Source organism: Crocodylus porosus, unplaced genomic scaffold (genome assembly GCF_001723895.1).
Source record: "Crocodylus porosus isolate Cpor-Errol unplaced genomic scaffold, CroPor_comp1, whole genome shotgun sequence".
Lineage (NCBI taxonomy): Eukaryota > Metazoa > Chordata > Crocodylia > Crocodylidae > Crocodylus > Crocodylus porosus.
The window spans coordinates 29,748,107-29,767,248 of record NW_017728947.1 but is presented as its reverse complement, the minus strand read 5'-3'; the positions used below and the strand labels follow the sequence as shown (position 1 = coordinate 29,767,248).

The 19,142-nt window shown below is 45.2% G+C and overlaps 1 protein-coding gene across 3 annotated transcripts in view; it reads left to right on the top strand.

The window, feature by feature from the left end:
• Positions 1 to 19,142, top strand: part of NAV2 (neuron navigator 2) — a 406,244-nt gene that overhangs the window by 203,513 nt on the left and 183,589 nt on the right. The gene's annotated exons all lie outside the window — the stretch shown is intronic.

The following is a 19,142-nucleotide window of genomic DNA, read 5'->3' as shown; positions in this document are numbered from 1 at the left end:
GACAGGATTACAGCTTTTGAACAGATGTGGCCCTAACAGGTGCTTGCATTTTGAATTCATTTCATTCACCAACCTGATGAACTTGTTTGGCACTTCAGTACTGAACAGTCTTAATGTTTTCAAGATTCTTGGAAGGGCTAGTTTGTACAAGTCATTCAAGATAATTTGCGTTTCTTATTATTCACTACCCCAAAAGTTCTCTTTTGCTAAATCAATCAAGGTAACTTATTGTTGGATGGAAGCGTGTTATTAAAATCAAATAGAAAAGTGAAATTGTAAGGTCTGATACCTTAACCAATTTCCCTTATGTGCAGTATGTTAATGGGATTTCTGAATGAGAACTCTGATACATTTTAATTGATCTTGAAAAGTCAATGACCCTTTTTGCACAAACTGCCAAATCATCACTGAACTTGATTTTTAACTGTGCCAAATTTGGTAGCATCGAGTGTAGCTCTGGAAGGCAGCCGAGTGTGGGTGGGGGGAGAGGTGGAGTGGGAAAGTCTCTATAATCTAGGGAACAGCAGAAAGATTAACAGTTCACCACAGACTGTCAAAATTAAATGGAGGTCTTGAGATGAAAAGAAGATCATTCTCGTTATCAGTATATGGTATGTATGCATCAGAGATCTGGCAAGAGCTTTTATAGCATGAAGTATTTTGTTCATGCAACATATTTCAGTAAGTTCAAATATTCTTTCCCCCTCTCCCCTTCAATTCTAACATACATACTAAGGAATGCAAGTTTTGTCTATGGGGGCATAGGAAAATATTACTTTGTAATTAGATATTTTCCTGAGTAGTTACTCTCTCACCTTTTTTTAAGTATGCTTTCTATTTTTAACAAGTTTTTGCGCTTTTTCTTTCTTTGTAAATTTAATATTGAACCTAATATTTTTGAGATGTTGCACATCTTGCACATTCATGCACAGCAAACACAATGGCAAAAGTAAAATTGTTAAAAGAAAAATGCAAGTATACCAGTTAAGTGGTAAATTGATTATACTTTATAGTGTTTCCGCTCTATAATGAATATATGTCTTTGAAATAAAACAAGAATTTCTTCATATTAGGAATATCACAAATGTCAGCTAATTTATACAGGGTTTTTCCCTTTTTGAGGTTGGGGGGTGGGAGCGGGGGGGACTTACATTCAGGTCACACTGCATTATATTTAGCCTTCAGACATAGACGATCGAGAAGTGTTGTATAATTCACTGTAGTTAATAATTTACCAAAACAACTGTGTCTGAAGTTATCCAGTGGACAGTTTAAATGAAGTTTATATTGATAGCTTTTTTAAATTTAAAATAAAAATGGCCTATAGCAAGAAGCGTCAGGCCAAAGGTACAATGTTTTAAAAGGAAAAAAATGCTTTTAGAAAAATAGTGTGTTGCTTGTGGAAAGGAGATAAAAAAATACCTTTTAAAAACAAAATGTATAGTAGAACTTGTTTCTAACTCTTTCACATTTGATTTGCAAGTTACTTCTGACTGAAAAAGGATTCCTGCCAAACCAGTTGGTGATAAAAATAATTTAAGTGACTGGTCCTGACAAATCCATAATTTTAGTGTAGATATAGAATAACTGGCATTTATCTTCAAGCATATTGTGTGTATGTTAACAGAAGGCAGGCTTAAATAATCCTATGCTGTTTTCTGTTATATAACTTGTGTTGAAATCACTTGATAAATGTGTAGCATGGCCCATTTGATCTTGTGTACAGAAGAGCACAGTTTGAACAAAACTTTGAGTGTGGATGTGTAAATGCAGGCACACATGTGTGTTCTTTAAGATTTGCCTGTTTATATTTCTTCTGAGTAACTGGCAACTTGACATTTTGCATAAAGAATTAAAAAATCTTAGAACCGAATTTATCTCACGTGTTCTGTCATTGAAAACCGAAGTAGTTTGTTTGGCCCTGACCATTTAAAGCATAGATTTTGCTTATGCAGTTAGTGGGATATGGTTAAATGGTTATGGCAAATCCTGTGACTGTTATTGGAGACTAGCTTAGGGTTACTGTACGTTTGGGTTTTCCCGGACATGTCCTCTTTTTGAGTCTTTTGATCTCTGTCTGGGTGGGTTTTTTAAATCTTACCAAATGTCTGGGATTTTGTGGTGCGAGCAGAGAGAGGGTAATTGGAGGCAGTATGGAGCACAGGTGTACCTGCCTGCAGCTGCAGAGGTGTGTGTAGACCCATGTGGTGCTTCCTGCTGCCTCCAATTGCCCTTCCTCTGCTCGCAGCAGTGGAGCAAAGCAAAATCCCAGACTTTTGGACTGATTGGGAGACTGGAACCTCTTCAGCCTCTGCAAGAGGAGGCTGAGAGGTGATCTTGTGGCTGCGTACAAACTCATTGGGGGGAGGGAGGGGGGTCAGCAAGAAATAGGGAATACAGTGTTTACCAGGGTGCCCGTTGGGATAACTAGAAATAATGGCCACAAACTGGAAGACAGCAAATTCAGGTTGGAAATCTGGAAAAAATAATTTACAGTGAGGGTTGCCAAAATATGGAATACACTTCCAAGGGAGGTAGTGCTGTTCCCTTCCTTGGAGGTATTTAAAAGGAGATTCGACAGATACCTGGCTGGGGTCATCTGACCCCAGCAGTACTTCCTGCCCAGGGTAGGGGGTTGTACTTGATAATCCAATAGGTCCCTTCTGACCCTAACATCTATGAAACTATGAAATTATTTGGGCGGGGTGGATAGGGGCTAGGGCTGTGACAGGGTGGGGGAAGGAGGGCAGGAGGGGGATTTCCTGCCCTTTCAGCATGGGAAAGGAGCGGGGGAGCCCTCTGAGAGCAGCAGGAAACTCTGTAGCCTGGCCAGTAGCACAGGGACTGGTGCCTGTGATTGCAGGGGCTGAACAGCCAGGAGATGCTGCCTGGGGAGAGAGGGAGAGGGGGAAGGAGAAGGGCCATGGCCAGGCTTCCTGGTGTGGCATGGCAGCCCCATCCCAGGGTGGGGGGGTGCCACAAGCCTCCCCTCCTCTTCTCTCCAGCCCATGCTGGGGCTGAACACACTCTGCCCCCTCCTACATGAATTGGAGCCACCACACTCTAGCCCATTCAGGATGGGGACAGCTGGAGCCCCTCTGGCAGGGCTGGGGTGGGGGCAGGGGGCTGCAGGTCAGGAGTGAGGAACACCAGTAGGGCTGTGGGGGCTGTGGCTTAGGAGTGAGGGGCACTAGGGGAAGGGTGGGGAACTGTGAGTTGGGGGTGCAAGGCACTGGCAGTACCAGGGGGATGCGGGTTGGGTGTGAGGGGCACCAGCAGGGGCGGTGGGAGCTGTGGGTCAGGGGTGAGAGACATCATCATAGTCCAGGAGGGCAGGGTACTGTGATTTGGGAGTAAGGGACAGCAGCAGGGCTGGGGAGGGCTGTGGCTTGGCAGTGAGGGGAAACAGAATGGGCAGGAGCAGGACACCAGCATGTCACTGTCCCTCCACTGTCATATTCCTCCCACGCCCCTCTCTCCCTGTGTGAGAGATGTCCTCTTTTTTGGACCTGGAAATATGGTAACCCAAGACTAGCTTGAGTTTATAGGTTCAGCCCTGACTGGGGCTAGATACAAACACTCAAAAAGCCTGAGGCTGAATCAATTCAGTCTTTGCAGGTTAGTCTAAGTTGTACAGAGTTAAATTGAAACAGAAGTGAACAAACATTTACCTTTGATTCAAAAAATGCAGCCACATGCCTGCAGTGGCTCAGGCCAGAAGCCAAGGGGGTGTTACAGCATGGCTTTCTGGCTGTGTTCAGATCTTCCTGCTGCCCGCCAGGTCTCTGGAATTTGCAGTCCAGAATTACAGCAGAAGGATTCTGCAGGGTTGCTCATCACTTCTTCCTGCTTCCAGGTGCCTCTGGGATTTGTAGTCCACAGTTGCAGCCAGCAGTAAGTTTGAGTGGGGGACAGGGTGTTTAAGCCCCCTCCCTGACCCCATACCCCAGCTGGGGTTTGCCTGGGGGGGGGCACTGCCCCCCATGTAGACTGGGCTGCATCCCCACCCAGGCTTGTTCCACCCACCCCCTTGTCAGTCAGCCCTCACTGGTTTAAACTAGTTTCTGATCACTTAAAACAGTTTATGTATACCATCTGTCCTTAGCCTAAGAGGCCAAATATATCCAGGAGAACTTTTCAAGAACTGTGTCACAGTGATCCCTCTGAATCATAGTTCTCCACGGAACCTCTTCCCCAGTAGAAAGGTAGCATGTGTAAGACCATCATCATAGATTCATAGAAGTAGGATCGGAAGGGACCTGTAGAACTTCTAGTCCGACCCCCTGCCCTGGGCAGGAGAGAAAACTGGGCTGAAATGACCCCAGCTAGGTAAACATCAAGCCTCCTCTTAAAGACCCCCAAGGTAGGAGCCAGCACCACTTCCCTTGGAAGTTGGTTCCAGATCCTAGCCGCCCTGACTGTGAAGTAGCGCCTCCTAATATCTACTCTAAACCTACCCTCTAACAACTTATGGCTGTTATTGCTTGTTGCTCCGGGAAGTGCTTGGGGGAACAAGGTCTCTTCCATTCCCTGTTGGTCCACCCTAGTAAGTTTATAGATGGCCACCAGGTCCCCCCTCAGCCTTCGCTTGCGCAGGCTGAATAGGTTAACATCCCATAGCCTCTCTTCGTCATGTCTGTCCTGCTGTCCCTGGATCATGTGAGTGGCCCTCCTTTGGACCCTCTCAATGCTGTCCACATCCCTCCTGAAGTGTGGCTCCCAGAACTGGACACAGTACTCCAGCTGCGGTCTGACTAGTATCACATAGAGGGGGAGGATCACCTCCTTGGCCCTGCTTGTGATGCATTTGTGGATGCACAACAAGATACAGTTGGCCCTACTGACCGTGTCCTCACATTGTCGGCCCATGTTCATCTTGGAGTCAGTAATGACTCCAAGATCTCTTTCTGACACTGTGCTTTTGAGAAGGGAGTTCCCCAGCCTATCAGTTACAGTTTACTCTCCAACCTAATTTTTTTCTCTTTGAATAACACTATCTGGCTGTCAGTTGTGCGTGGTTTACATGACCATGTTTGAAGACAAACTTAATATCTCTTTTCTACGTGCAGTGTTTTGCACTTAACTAGATTTCACCATATAGGTATCCAACCAGTTCTCTACTTTATCAGAATTAGTTTGAGTAGTAATTTGGTCTTCCAAAATGCTGACCTTAGTGCTGTCTGCATTTTTTAAATAAATGTTCTCACTAATCCAAGTTGCAAATGGTAGGGAAAGCCCTCAAACTCCTGTAGTAGTGTGCATCTTACTAGGCTGGTCAACTTTCTCAGAAAATAATTATACTAAAACTATTTACACTGGCACATATCCGAAGGCATACTGTCCAGTTAGTGGCCTGTGGTTAAATCATGGTGGCATTGCCAGATGAAATCATTAGTGGCCTGCGGTTACATCATTAACCACAAGTGGTTAAATCATGGTGGCATTGCCAGAAATTCTGCTGTGCTGGCAGGGGTTAACATCCTGAGGGGTTGTTAACCCTTGAGGGGTTAACAACTGCTGCTGTGTTAGCATCCTGAGCAGTTAACACTGCTGCTGTGTGCCCCATCACAGAGTTTCCAGATTAAGATACCCACTGAGGATGCCTTTTCAGTAGTGGGGCAAGGAATGGTGCCACACTCAGCATGTGGGGTGAGCAGTGCTGCTGCTGCTCATAACTCTCTGGCTTAGATCCCATCTGTCAACCCAAGTGAGTTGGGCAGCCCATAGCTTTTAAAAAGACATAAATTGAACCCAGGACAGTTCTACTGCCAAACTGTAAAAAGCTGTGTGATGTCAAGTAAATGTGCAATAGAAACTTGAGGTTTTGATTTTTTAAATCAGTTTCAATCAGTTTCCAATGACTTTTTTCCCATTTCTGCTCAGTTTCAGCAATTGAAAGTGCCATGTAATCAACAGTGGCCTTAACAATGGCTAGTGACATGAATTTGATTATGAGTTGACCTGAATTTCTCTGTTTTCGTGGTGCATCAGGAGAAATGGCCAAAAGAGTAGCATTTTTGCAATGCAAAGTGTTTTTGCAATGCAATAAGAAACAATTCTTGATGTTATCTGTTAACTCCTCGTTTATTAGGAGATTCCCATTTCTGGTTCCTAAAGCCAGATTCCTAATTACAGAAAAATCATAGCTGTGGAGGAGCATTAAAGTGTTAGTGCTTTTTAAGCAGCCTGGAAAGAGTATCATCTACAGTCTGCAAGAGCATGTTTATAGATGAGCATCTAATTGTGTTTTAAGCATAAAATGTTCATTATAGTACAGTCATATCTGACAGCATTTCAGCATTCATTTCTGCTTTTGATTATTTATTCATGTAATTTGATTTTTTTTGGTTTGATTTTAATAAACCCACATAGTGCAATTTTGTATTGGCCATTATATGACTATTTATTATCTATCAAGCATATTTTAGAGGAAAATTAGCCCATCTATGCTAATCTTGATAGTATATTTACATTGGGTTTATGCCCACAGGGCAGCTTAAAGACCTCACAGAGTAAATCCAGCAGTACAGTACAGTTACAGGACAAGATACAAGTATGTAGTAAATCATGTCTGTGTTTAATCCTAAAACTGTTTAACTGGCTGAATTTGGCATTTCAGAATATGCCCAGATCTTTTACCTAAACAGAAGGAGGTTGAAGTTTCAATAACAATTGCAATAGAACTTTACAAGACTAAAATCATTGCCATAGTTGGTATAAGCTTTAAAAATATTAAAAACAAAACAAAAGGATATATAGTTTAGAAACAGCCTAAAAAAGCCAGGAAATTTAGTTGAAGCTGTGTTATTGCATAGGCCAAGAGGATAAAAAAAGTCAGTTATATTTAAACATAACCTTGATCACTATCTTCTTAAATGAAGAGTTGGCTCTGAGATTCATGGTTGGGTTTGATTAATTCATAGCTAAATTTGATTTCTTTCTTTGTTCTGTTAGTGGTCTTATATCATATAGATAAAGCATAGACACTGAAATCCACTATACAACTGAAGAACAGATACAGCAGTAATCTAGTTTTCTTGAGTGCCCTAGAATAATTTCAGTGTGTCCCCCCTCCAGTTGAAGGAGCCACATTTAAAGGCAAGAGATGGTTCAGTCTCTATGGTTCATTCAGTTCTGGCTTTCCTGCTAAGCCTACACAACTGCCTTTCCCATCTCAATCTCCACCTGACCGCTTGTGTAAGAGCCAGCCATGACTGAGCTGAAGGATACAAGGCTGCATGTTGCTAGTGCTGGTAGCATCATAGCCACCCCAAAAAAGATGGAATGGGGCTGAGACTATGACCCACCATGATAAAGCTGAGGGTATAGCAGAGCCCATACTGGAACCTCCCATGTGTCACTACTGTAAGAAATCTAGCTGACTCAACAAAATTCCCCTGTAATGCTCTTTCTATATGGTGTGCTTCCATTTCTGTCTCCATCTAGGCCAGTGGTGGCCAGCATTTTGACAGGTGTGCCACAAGTTAAGCCCCCCACCTTTTTGCCTGGGTGCTACTCTGGTCCTTGTCTCCAGAGATGTACCTGATAGCTTGAATCCCAAGGGGTGCCAGAATGGCAGCCCCCTAGATTAATGCAACAGCAAAATATATCTGCCAGAGAAGTCACTGCCAAGAGCCAAGTTAACCCTTGCCTGGCCCTGAAAATGCTGCAATTTTATATGGTGAGTGAGAATCCAAAGCCATTTATTTGTCAGCGGCTGTAAGGTCATGCAAGTCTTAACCTTGCTCCTGGTTGTGACAGCTCCTCTCACAGAAACGTCATACCACCCTTCCATCCTACGCAGCTGGAGGCTCAAGCCCCACAGCCTCCATTCCAGCACCCCCTTTCTTAGGTGACAGGAGCACATATGCTACACCCAGTGGCTGCCTGTGGCATGTGCTGCAGTTTGGCTACCCCTGTTTCATTGTTTTGTATCACTTAGCTTAGAATTCAGAATAAAAATAAAATTATTCCTTATAAATATTTTAAAGAATGGTGGAAAACTATGGCTGCCTACTAGCAAAGCTAATGGAAGCTAGCTGCAGTCGCTTTATTATTTTATGGCTACATGTGTGACAGCCCTCACTGAAGCACCTAAAGATACTTTCAGTGATGGGCTTGCCATGTGCCCAGTGACAGCTTCAGGGCCCACATTTCCCATGGGACAGAACAAGCAGGGTCTGGGGATGGAGCAGCACTCTGGAATATGCAGGGCTTCATGAATTGGCACCTACAGAGCCCATGGCACTGACAGGATGACTTTTACCCTTGGACAACTGGAGTCCAGAGGCTGTCTGCAGGGTGTCACTGGGGCCCTCTGGAACAGCCTGCTTCCCTTTACTAGGCAGCCCTTCAATGGGAACTCTCTTGATGGAGTTGTACCCTCAGGGCCCAGTTAGGCAGTACCCTCAGGGTCTGGGTGACCCCCATGGGGCAGTGGGATGAAGTGCTACTGAGGGCTGGCCCTGAGACAGTGCTACCCCATGGTATCCTTGTCTCAGGACTCCTTGCTGGGCAATTGATATTGGAACCCTGAATCCAAGTGTTAACTGGGGGAGCACCCCGGACAGATGGCTCAGTGTGGGAAGCTACCAGGGTATGTGGGGCTGCAGGAGGGGTGTCCTCCTGTATTTGTGGGAGCACCTGGCCCAGGGACTTGGCCAGGGGCAGTGATGTGGCCAGTCTCAATCTAGGCCCTCCAGACTCAGAATTTGCTGCAAGTCCTGGTCTGTGATTGGCAGGCAGGGCTGGGCCAGGGCAGAGGTCTAACTGATACATTTTTCTCCCTTGACAAACCCCACTCCTGCATCCCCTTTGCTATGGGGAGGGGAGGGTACCAAGCACTGGAGAGTGTTGAGAGGGAAGGAAGTTGGTCAGTCTTACCTTCTGGCTGGGCAGTGCAGTCTGTGTCCTGCATACAGCTTGTCTGGCTGGGCACACGGGGTTGTTTCTATCCAACCTTTGCAGTGGAGCTGAGTGCACTGGAGCAGCCAAGCAGGTCAGCAAGGGCCACTTTCTTCCCCTTCCCTCTTCTCTGGCTGCTCTGCTCCAGCCCCACTCCTATCCCATGCCCCAGCCATCTCTGCATCACTCCTATTAGCCTTTGTGTGCCATACACAATGGCAGTGCATGCCACTTGCGGTATGTATACTGTGGGTTGGCCACCCGGATCTAAGCTGTGGGCTTTGAGCCACAGTGTAGACCTCTCTGTACGGAAGTCCCATGAAATATGAAGTTTTCATGAGGACACAGTTAAAATGCATATATACCTCTCTTCTACTACATGTGCTGGACCTTCCTGAAATAAGCTAGGTCAAGTTGGAAGAGAAGTCTCATTGAACAGAGAGAGGAAATGCTCATCTGTAAAAGGGAGCAGTGCCTAGGGCCACAGCATGTGTAGCAAAAATAAATCTATACCTGTGGGCTTTGGCTAGACTAATTCTGTTTATCTGGGATTAACAGATACTTTTGTCTGCATCAGTGTGAGCACACACCTTAGCAAAATTCTAGTATTGGTAGAGATCTAGATTTCATTTAGAGATCTAGATCTACTCATTCATTTAAAAATATAATTGGTATTTTAAACTGTGTTACTTTCTTCTCCCTCATGATTACTCTTGCAAACTGCATAATTTTGTGGGTTAGCAAAGTAAATCATTTTTCAGTAACAAACAAATGTCTAGTTTGATGTCCATGCTTGACAGTTCAGTGTCTGTTTTTTACTTTATCCTGGTGGCTGGCATTTTTGTATGAGATACCTGAGTGACCCCAAATTAGAGAAGTTTGTAATAATCTATGGACATGATCTGCATTTTCATGAAAAGCAGTAGTTTCAGCCCATTGTGTGAAGTCCATTAATGCCTTTGGGGCTCTAGGGATTTATTTTTTACAAATGAGAGAAATCTTTAAGAGTGATATTTCCTAAGATCCAAATTAAAAGTTGTCAGTGATTTTCAAAGGCAGCTCAAATGTTTCATCATTTTGTAATAACGTAACTGATATGCAAACAATAGAGGTCTCTCTAACCTTGTTCTTTCTTAGTTAATGGGGAAGTCTTTTGAGTTTTACAGTAACTACACAAAAACAACAAGGTATTCAAGTGTCTTAGTTGTGTCAAAATATTGAGGCAAAAGTGTTGTCTATGCTCCAACTCCTACTCCTTGCTGACTTGAAACTGCTGAGTCTTGATAAAATAAAGTAGCAAACAACTAAACTGTTGTTTCATGTATTGCAGCTTTAATGTGACCACTGGGGAGACTACAGAATGCAATTCTCCCAGCTGACATTTCCCCAGAAGTTGGTCCTGGTTTTCAGAAGTGCTAAGGGACCAAAACTGCAATTGAAGTTACCAGATAGAGCTTACCTCATGGGGTGAAAATAATACTCCAGATTCGAAAGAAGAAATTTGACTTTTGTTTTATATTACAATAAATTGAATACCTGCTAAAGGATAAACATCCTGGTAAAAAACCAGCAAGTAAAACTGAGAGCAACTGATCCTATCCAGATCAGTTGAAGTGCATTAGTTTTGTCTGCAGTTATATGAGATGTTTGCTGTGCACTTTACTGTGGGATCACAGAGCATTTCCTTGTCTGGGAAGCTTTGCTTTGAAAAAACTGATTAATCACCTTTTTTGGTGTTATTCCTTTGATTGTGGCATAGGCTTAGTTATTATACGCTGTGAAGATAGTGCATCTTCCTGTATCAGGGGAAGGCCCTATCAGGCAGTCTGCTCATTCCAGCTATAGAGCTCCATAAACAGCAGCATTTTTCCTGATTTTGTTAATCAGGAATTTTACTAAATTTGACAAAAGGCTTTGTGTCAGGGCTATCTCATGAAGCAGCTTTTGCTGCACATGTTTTCATTATTTAAGCTTGTGGAAAATTTCCAATTTTACAATACACTCTCAATAGAAATATATAAGTCTATTCCCCAAGCATTTTTGCTAAGCCTGATAAATCACTATGAGGCATAGGCATATCCAGGATTTTGTGAAGGGGGGGTGCAGGAGCAGCAACTGGCACTGCAGGGGTGGGTGCATCTCAGCTCCCCCTCCACCCAGGCGGGCAGAGCGTTTGGGGAGCAGCAACAGAGACTTTTTGTGACATCCCCAAATCAACTAAGAATTCTGCCACACTTCTTGGCACCCATTCCTCCTCCTTTGTCCTCAGCAGCACATCCCTGCCTCTCTCATTTGCCTTTTCCCCCACCTGCTTCTGGTGGTGGTGGTGGTGGTGGGTGAGTGGGGGATGGCTCCAGAGCCACTCCTGCCCTGTTCCAGCAAGGCTGAGCAGGGTGCGGCAGCAGAAGCAACAGGTAGGATCCTCCTTTCTGTCCTGTGTGTTCCCTACCAGCCTGGGAACAAGCTCAGAGTGAAAGAAAACCATCTGGTGCCACTGTGACTGCCTCAGCTCTGGTTCTCCTTCCCCCACAACCCTCTCAAACTATAACTTTCCCAATTAATTTCATAGCAGGGAGGAGCTTTAGAGCCACAGCAGCTGGACTCAGTAGAGGACAGCAGAAGGCAGGTTTGCCTGCTCACGCTTGTTCCCAGACTGGCAAGGAACACTCAAGGAACTGGGCAGAGAGTAAGATTATGCCCACTTCTGCTCCTTTTCCTGCCTGGAACAAGCAGGAGTGACTCTGGAGCCACCCTCCACACATCAGCCAGGGGCAGTGCTGGGGTGCCTGCGCTGCTGAAGATGGAGGGGAAGGAAAAGGGTGCCAAGAGTGGGAAGACAGATTGTGCTTTTTAACTGAATCAGGGTTCAAAAAAAAATCCGTTACTGCTTCTGGCATGGACCAAAAGTGGGGCATGTCTGTGCCACTGGGACCTCTGTAGATCTACTCCTGCTAGGCGGGCAGAGGTATCTGACTCTGAAGGGGCTTGTTCTGTAGGGTTTCTTTTGTACTGCTTCTTATCTACATCCTTGTGGTGAGTGGACAGAGAAGGATTGACTCCCAAGTCATGTGTCTACACAGGAAGTAGGGTGACATTGCCGCCATGAATGACTCAGCAGTTTAGGGGTATAGGTTGTAGGCAGACAAGGTTTTTTGGGTAAATCAGATCTCTTTTTATTAGACTAACTGAAATAGTTGGAAAAATTCTTTGCAAACTTTTGGGTACAAACACCCATCTTCAGGCTGAGGAAGTCCGAAGAAGGGTGTTTGTACCCAAAAGCTTGCAGAGAAAAATTTTTCCAACTGTTTTAGTTGGTCTAATAAAAGATATTAGGAATTTTGCAAATATAAAAACCCCATAGAGCAGTTCAATACTACTCTTTAACCTGGAAGTTGTGTACATATTTCCTTCTTATCTATGGCTATTCCAGAGGTCTGAGGGCATACCTGAATGACCCAAGCTATGTACTAGGCCAGGGGCAGGCAATTATTTTGGCTGCAGGGCCTCTTAATAAGCTTTGGCAAGCTGTTGAAGGCCACAAGGGTAGCCCTGCCCCTTGACAGGTGCCCTGCCACTGATTGCCATCTTGGGACTGGAAGGTCTTACTCTTGTATATACTCTTGTATATTGCAGGGGATGTAGGTGGATGGGTATGGAGTTTGTGGGAGAAGGTTTGGGGTATGTCTGGATGTGGGTGGGTGGATGTGTTTGTGGGGATGTGTGGGTGTCTGTGGGTAGGTATGGGGTTTATGGAGTGTGTAAAGGAAGAGGGTGGTTGTGTGTGTGTGTGGTGGGGTTTGTGTGGATAGCAATGAGCAGGGGTCCCCCCTGAGGCCAGCAGGTGTGTGTGTAGGTGGTGCATGTGGGGAGGACTGTGGGTGAGTGCAGTGTTTGTGTGATGTGTGATGTGGGGGTGGATATGGTTTTTGGGTTTGTGGGGGAGAGTTCTTGGGTATGGTGGGGTATGCAAGGGAGCCCCCTGTGCATGCCCCCTTGAGCCAGTCAGCACCCGATCCCATCCTGCAACAGCCTGCAGCCCACATGCTCTGTAGCGCCTCCTTGCCACCGCCAACAGCGTGCAACCCCAGTGAGCATGCCAAGCCCACTCTGGATTCACCTTGGCAGGAATAGATCAGTCAGACCATGCACACAGCCCTGACCTGGCCCCTGTGCCAGCTCTGCACCACCCACCAGTGACACGTCCTGCCACCCCCTGAGTATGCAGAGGGACTGGGGATCTTTAGGAAGAGGCTTGATGCCTACCTGGCTGGAGTCATTTGAGCCCAGTTTTATTCCTGCCCAGGCGGGGGGTCAGATTTGAAGATCCCTTCCGACCCGACTTCTATGATTCTGTGATTCTATGACTGAGGCAGCTCCACGCTGGACTGCCTTTCTAGGCAGCCCAGGTGGCAGCAGCTGCCAGCCCCTGCCCTGAAGTACTGGGCTTGGTTGAGGCTGAGTGTGGGTCCCCACCAGTACCATGAGGCTAGGGCCAGTGGCAGCGGAGGCATCCAAAAGGAGCTGCCACTGCCTGGGCTGCCTAGAAAGGCAGTCCATCTGCAGAGCTGCCCCAGCCCTGCTGTGTGCCCAGAGGGCGGCAGGACGCACCACGGCGGGACAGTGCCTGGGCCAGGTGGGACCGAAGGACCCTCTGCAGGCTGGACAAAGCCCCTTTATTGGCTGGATCTGGGCCACGGGCCATATTTTGCCTTCCCCAGAACTAGGCTAAGTATTGACCCCTCTATAAGAATGTGTTGTTTATTCTCTGTAGCTGTGAAATCAAGGGGCATACTTTTATTTGCTTTATTTAATTGTATTTATTGAATGCAAAGGTGCTATTAAGATACTGACCTTTTGAACAAGAAGTAATCACAAGAACATTTTTTGGTGTGTATAGTGACTTTATTCAAGACTAGATTTAGTTTTAACAAATTGGAATGCATTTGTTTAGACTTAACTTGACAAATGAAAGGAAATTGCATATATATTATCCAGCATTTATTATAATGTGTGCTCTCAAAGATTTCAATGGGAGATCTAAATCATAAGCCTCCAGCCTTTCTTTTCTCATCACAAATGGATCGGTTTGCAGATATAGTTAAGGCTTTATAGGAGCTGCTGAAATCTGATTTACCAGTGCTACAGTGCATATTGGCATTGGGACGAGACCACCAACATCCTTTTTAATAGAAACACTAGGAAATAAATAGACTTCAGACCAACATTTGCCTTTGAAAGGAGAAAAGAAATGATTATTTATTCTAAGCAGTGTTTTGATTTTGAACACGTTTCTTTTATTGTCAGTTATAATTAATGCAGGTTACTGAAGAAAGAAAACATCTCTCCTGCAAAGTGACACAAGGGAATTAATGAACTTTATTAATAAAACTCATAAAGGTCCCTCAACTTTTCTTATTTTCTTTTGAATGGACTTTTCCCCTTTCACTCTAGTGTATTTTACATATTTTTGTCCTGCTTCTTTAGGAAACAGCCCATTTTAATACAGATTGCCACAGCAAAGATCAGTTTTTTAATCAGTGTAAATAGGTATTTTAGTAGGAGTAAAAAATTGGCAAGCCAGCTGGTTATGTATGAAAAAAACAGATAATCCTAAAGGAGTGGAATTTTTTTATGTTGAAGTAATTTGTTTCAACAGAACGATTCCCCTTTCAACTGTTTTTTTGTCCTAGCATTTAAAACATTTTAATGTATTGAAAAAAATGGACTTTACTTCTAGTTGAAGGTTTTCACTGTATCCAAGTTTAATATTAGCAATATTCCACTGAATTTACATTAGAAAATGTTAATGATTTTTTTTCTCCTTTCCAAAGTATGGTCATTTGTCTTCATGAGGTTTTATATATTTTTAACATAATCAGAGAAGCAGGCTCAGATATTTTTCAATATCAATGAGCCCTGTAAAATGACTGGTGCAAATATCAGTAACCATATAAAACAGCTTCATGTACAATATTTCATTGTTTCAAACACCATGTCTTTGCTTTCATTTCATTGTCACGAGTCTGAAACAGGAGTTACTTGTCCAGAGTTAGAAGGGTAGCATTAGCTTTACACAACTGTCAGTGAAAGGAGAACTTGCCCTGGCTTTCAGTGTGTGATGATGAACAGAGGGTATTATACAGAGCTGTGCAGATAATTCATGATGTCTCAGGGTCCAAAACTAAATAATTGCAAACCATTTTTGTTCAGATTGAACACAACCGGATAGTTCATTGACTTGGGAGATGTGGGTTCAAGTCCCCTCAAGTAGAGGAGGGATTTGAAACTGGCTTTCCCACATCCTGGGAGAGGACCCTAACTACTGGACTAGAGGGTATAAAGCCATCAAGACCATTTTGCAAAACTATCCTATCCACAAAGATATGTTTTTCAGCCAAAACTGTTCAGTGAATTTGATCTTAATTTGCAAAAGGTGTCAACTCAAATGATATCAATTTTAAAGAATAAACTGTTTGCAGGGGTATCGAATATATGGCCTGTCCAGATGACTGGATCCAGCCTATGGAGTTGGGTTTTCTGGTTTGCTGGGCTTGTAGAGGGACCAGGAATTTGGGAGTAAGGCAGTCAGGTTCAGGGCTTGCCATTGAAATCTGAGGCATAGAGGCCTGTTAGGGATGTGTGTATGTGGGGGGTGGGGGACTGCATTAACCCTTCTAGGTCCCTGGCACTGCTTCTTGCTGCTGCTGCTGCCACATCTGAATTTGGCCCATGAGGAACCTTGTGATCCAGAGCCAGCCCAGGGGGCTGGGTGAATTTGACACTCCTTGTCTGAATTCTAGAACTGGACTTGTGTCAGGGAGAATAAGTTTAATAGTGAAGAGACAAGAGAAGAGGGATGGATTACAGGACTGAAAACAAGGAACTCCTGAGCTTCAATCCTAACTCTAATTCCCTTTGTAGCCTTTTTCAAATCAAAAGTTTTTCAAAGTTTTCCTGCTGTTAAACAGAGATAGTAAAATCTAATTCATAGGATGTGACACCTAAGTGTACAGGAACGCCCTTTTCCAGAGTAGTGGTGGGATATGGTACTGAGGTAAGGTTGTGAGATATGTCATATAAAGTATAGATTTCATAGACATTTGGGCTGGAAGGGACCCCGGAGGATCATTGAGTCCAGCCCCCTGCCCCAGGGGCAGGAAGTCAGCAGGGATCATAGGATCCCAGCAAGATAAGCATCCAAATGTGTTTTGAAGGCATTCAAAGTGGGCTCTTGAACCGCCTCCGGTGGCAGTCTGTTCCAAACCTTGGGGGCCCGGACAGTGAAGAAGTTCTTTCTTATGTCCAGCCTGAACCGGTCACCGTGGAGTTTGTGACCATTCGATCTTGTCATCCCTTGGGGGGCTCTGGTGAACAGTCATTCCCCCACATCCTGATGAACACCCCCAATAAACTTATAGGTGGCCATCAGATCACCCCTGAGCCTGCACATTTCCAGGCTGAATAGCCCCATTGCTCTCAGCCTGTCATCATCAGGTGTGTTTTCCTGACCTCTGATCATGTGCGTGGTTCTCCTCTGCACCCTCTCAAACTTCTCCACATCCATTTTGAATTGCGGAGCCCAAAACTGTAGTCCAGCTGCGGCCTCACCAAGGCCGAGTATAGTGGGCGAATGACGTCCCAGGATCTGCTTGAGAAGCATCTATGGATGCAAGCCAGTATATGGCATGGGGGATCTGTTTCCAGGGATAAATAAGTAAAAAAAAAAGAGAGAGACAGAAATTAGTTATACCATTATGTTGGTATGAAGATTCCATTTCAGAATAATTGCCAAGCTGGGTCAGAAAAAAGATCAAGATAGCCCAACATCACAATAGCAGCAAGTGGCAGATGCTTTAGGGAAAAAATACAATAAACATGGCATGTATAAAGTGATTATTTCTGTTATACTCTCCTATTTGCCATTGATAGATTATACCCCTAACTGTTGTGTTTAATAGCCCCTGATGGACCAGTCCTTCATAGTATCTTGTTTTGAAATCACTTACTTGAAAAGTAACTAAAAGCTTCAGTACACTAAAGCCAAAAAAAAATTATTGAACTGTCCTTAAAAGACATTCACTGAAACACGTCTCCAGCTCTGAGATCGTGATTGGGGAGTAGGGGGTTGGGAGACATTTATCTCCCAGGACTGGCTCCAGCAACCATGGGGCTGGTGCTGGGAGATCCTTATCTCTCAGCTCAAGCCCCACAGTCACCAGGAGACCCTTACCTCTGGAAGATCCATGACCATGGAGCTCTGGCTAGGAGCTCTCTGGTGGTAGGGGCAGGGGAGCCTGTTCTCCACCCAGATCTGCAAACATAGAGCTTGAGGGTGAACAGGCTGGGAAGCTCATGGAGCTGGGCAGAGAACAAGCTCCCCAGTCCTTGCCCTGTGTGCCTGGGTGGGGACAATGTCCCCCTGCCCTGGCAACAGGGAGCTTCCAGCCCCCACTCCCCAATCATGATCATGGAGTGGGGGCTGGGAGCTTGCTCCCAGCTCTGCAATTGCCACCCAGCCTGGAGCTGGCTGGGACCTGCCTCCGGCCGGAACAGTTCCCAGCCAGTCCCAGGCTACCCAGGGAAGCACGTACAGCCTAGAGGTGCCTGGAAACTGTCCTGTTTCGGGCAGTCCCCAGCCAGCTCCAGGCTGCACATGTGGACTTCCCCCATGAAGCCTGCAGCTGACTGGGAACTGTCCCAGTCAGGGGCAGGTCTTAGCCCCATGCCCTGTTCAGTGATCGAGGCACAGGGCTTGGAAAGAGGTGCAGGGGTGTGATAGGTCCCAGCCCTCTGCCCTGATCTGCCAGTGGAGCAGCTAGCAGTGAGTTCTGCAGTGTTTCCTGTCAACCAGTTCTGGAGAGAGAGTAGCTGGAGGTACCATATGCACTGAGACAGAGAAAGAAAATCTGGTTTGGAGTATTTATTCCCTCCCTACCTTTAACTCCAAATTTATTCTGCATTCAGTGGAGTATGTTAAGAAGCTGTTGAAAGATGGGTGAAGTTATATGTTACACCTAGATTATACTAAGGGAACTTAGTATCCCATCATACCTTATTGCTAGTGCAGGGGGAGCCCAGTACTAGGTTCTGGTCTCCCGCTGCATCAGCAAGTAACAAGGTCCTGTGGCTGGGAGCCACTTCAGCTGACAGGACTCCTAGGTGCAGGGGCACATAATGCACTTGGGCTGGGAGCCTTGATATGCTGTGGGGTCCCAACCTTGGGAGCCTATAGTACACCCCTGTGCCTGGGAGCCCCATCAGCTGACGGGGCTCCCAGCCACAGAGGCATATCTGGCCACATGTTCAGTTCATGGCATAATAAGAACCAGCCACAAAGGAGAATAACGTTGTGACTTAGCATTTTATCACACCAATAATCGATTGAATGTGTGGCCAGGTCACAACTTAAGACAACCAGTTAGTTACGTCTTGAGTGTAATGTATTGTAGGGGCCTGAGTGTCTTAAAGTTATGAAACTCCAGGCAAGGGTGAACTCTGGACTGTGCTACCTTGCTTGTATTAGGATAACTTCAGTCCACTCCATGGTGATAAAAAGAGCAATTCGCAGTCCTCCAGCATTCCAGGATGCACCAGTCCCTGCCCCTCCTCCCACCCCTTCAGAGCAGGGATTGAGCCCAAGTATCCTGGCTCCTAGCCACATCCCTGCTCACATCCCTGCTCACCAGCCATCTAGTGGCAGGTCAGAGCTGTGCAGGCAAGAAATGGTATTAATAAGAAATGGTATTGACATTTAGGGCGTTTGTACACGTTTGCCCTGCAGCACTGGGTGCTTTAAAAAGTGCCCAACGTTGTGGCACATGCATTTGTATAAATAGTTAAATGCACGGCAGCACTGAGAAAATGGTGCACCACCAGGTGCATTTTTCAGCATTTCCTGCTCTGTCTGGTGGAGTGTGGAATGCTTCAGGACTTGGACAGAATGAATGGGAGACCCGGCAGTGTGACAGGCTGCTGCGTCACCTGGCAAAGTAAAATGTGTGATGCTTGGGACTTAATCTTCTTCCTTCCAGAGTATATCAGGAGTAAGATTTTAAAAATCAGTAGACCTTCAGTACAGTAAAAGTAGGGGAAGTGAGTATAGAATCAGGCCCTTAGTATGCCTGTAAACTGGAGTAACAGTTGCCTCTCTCCACCTACTTATGAAAAACTTTCCAGAAGGAAAAGAGCTAGTGAGGCCAACCAATCAAGTTGGTAGCAGTTAATAACAGAGCATTGGA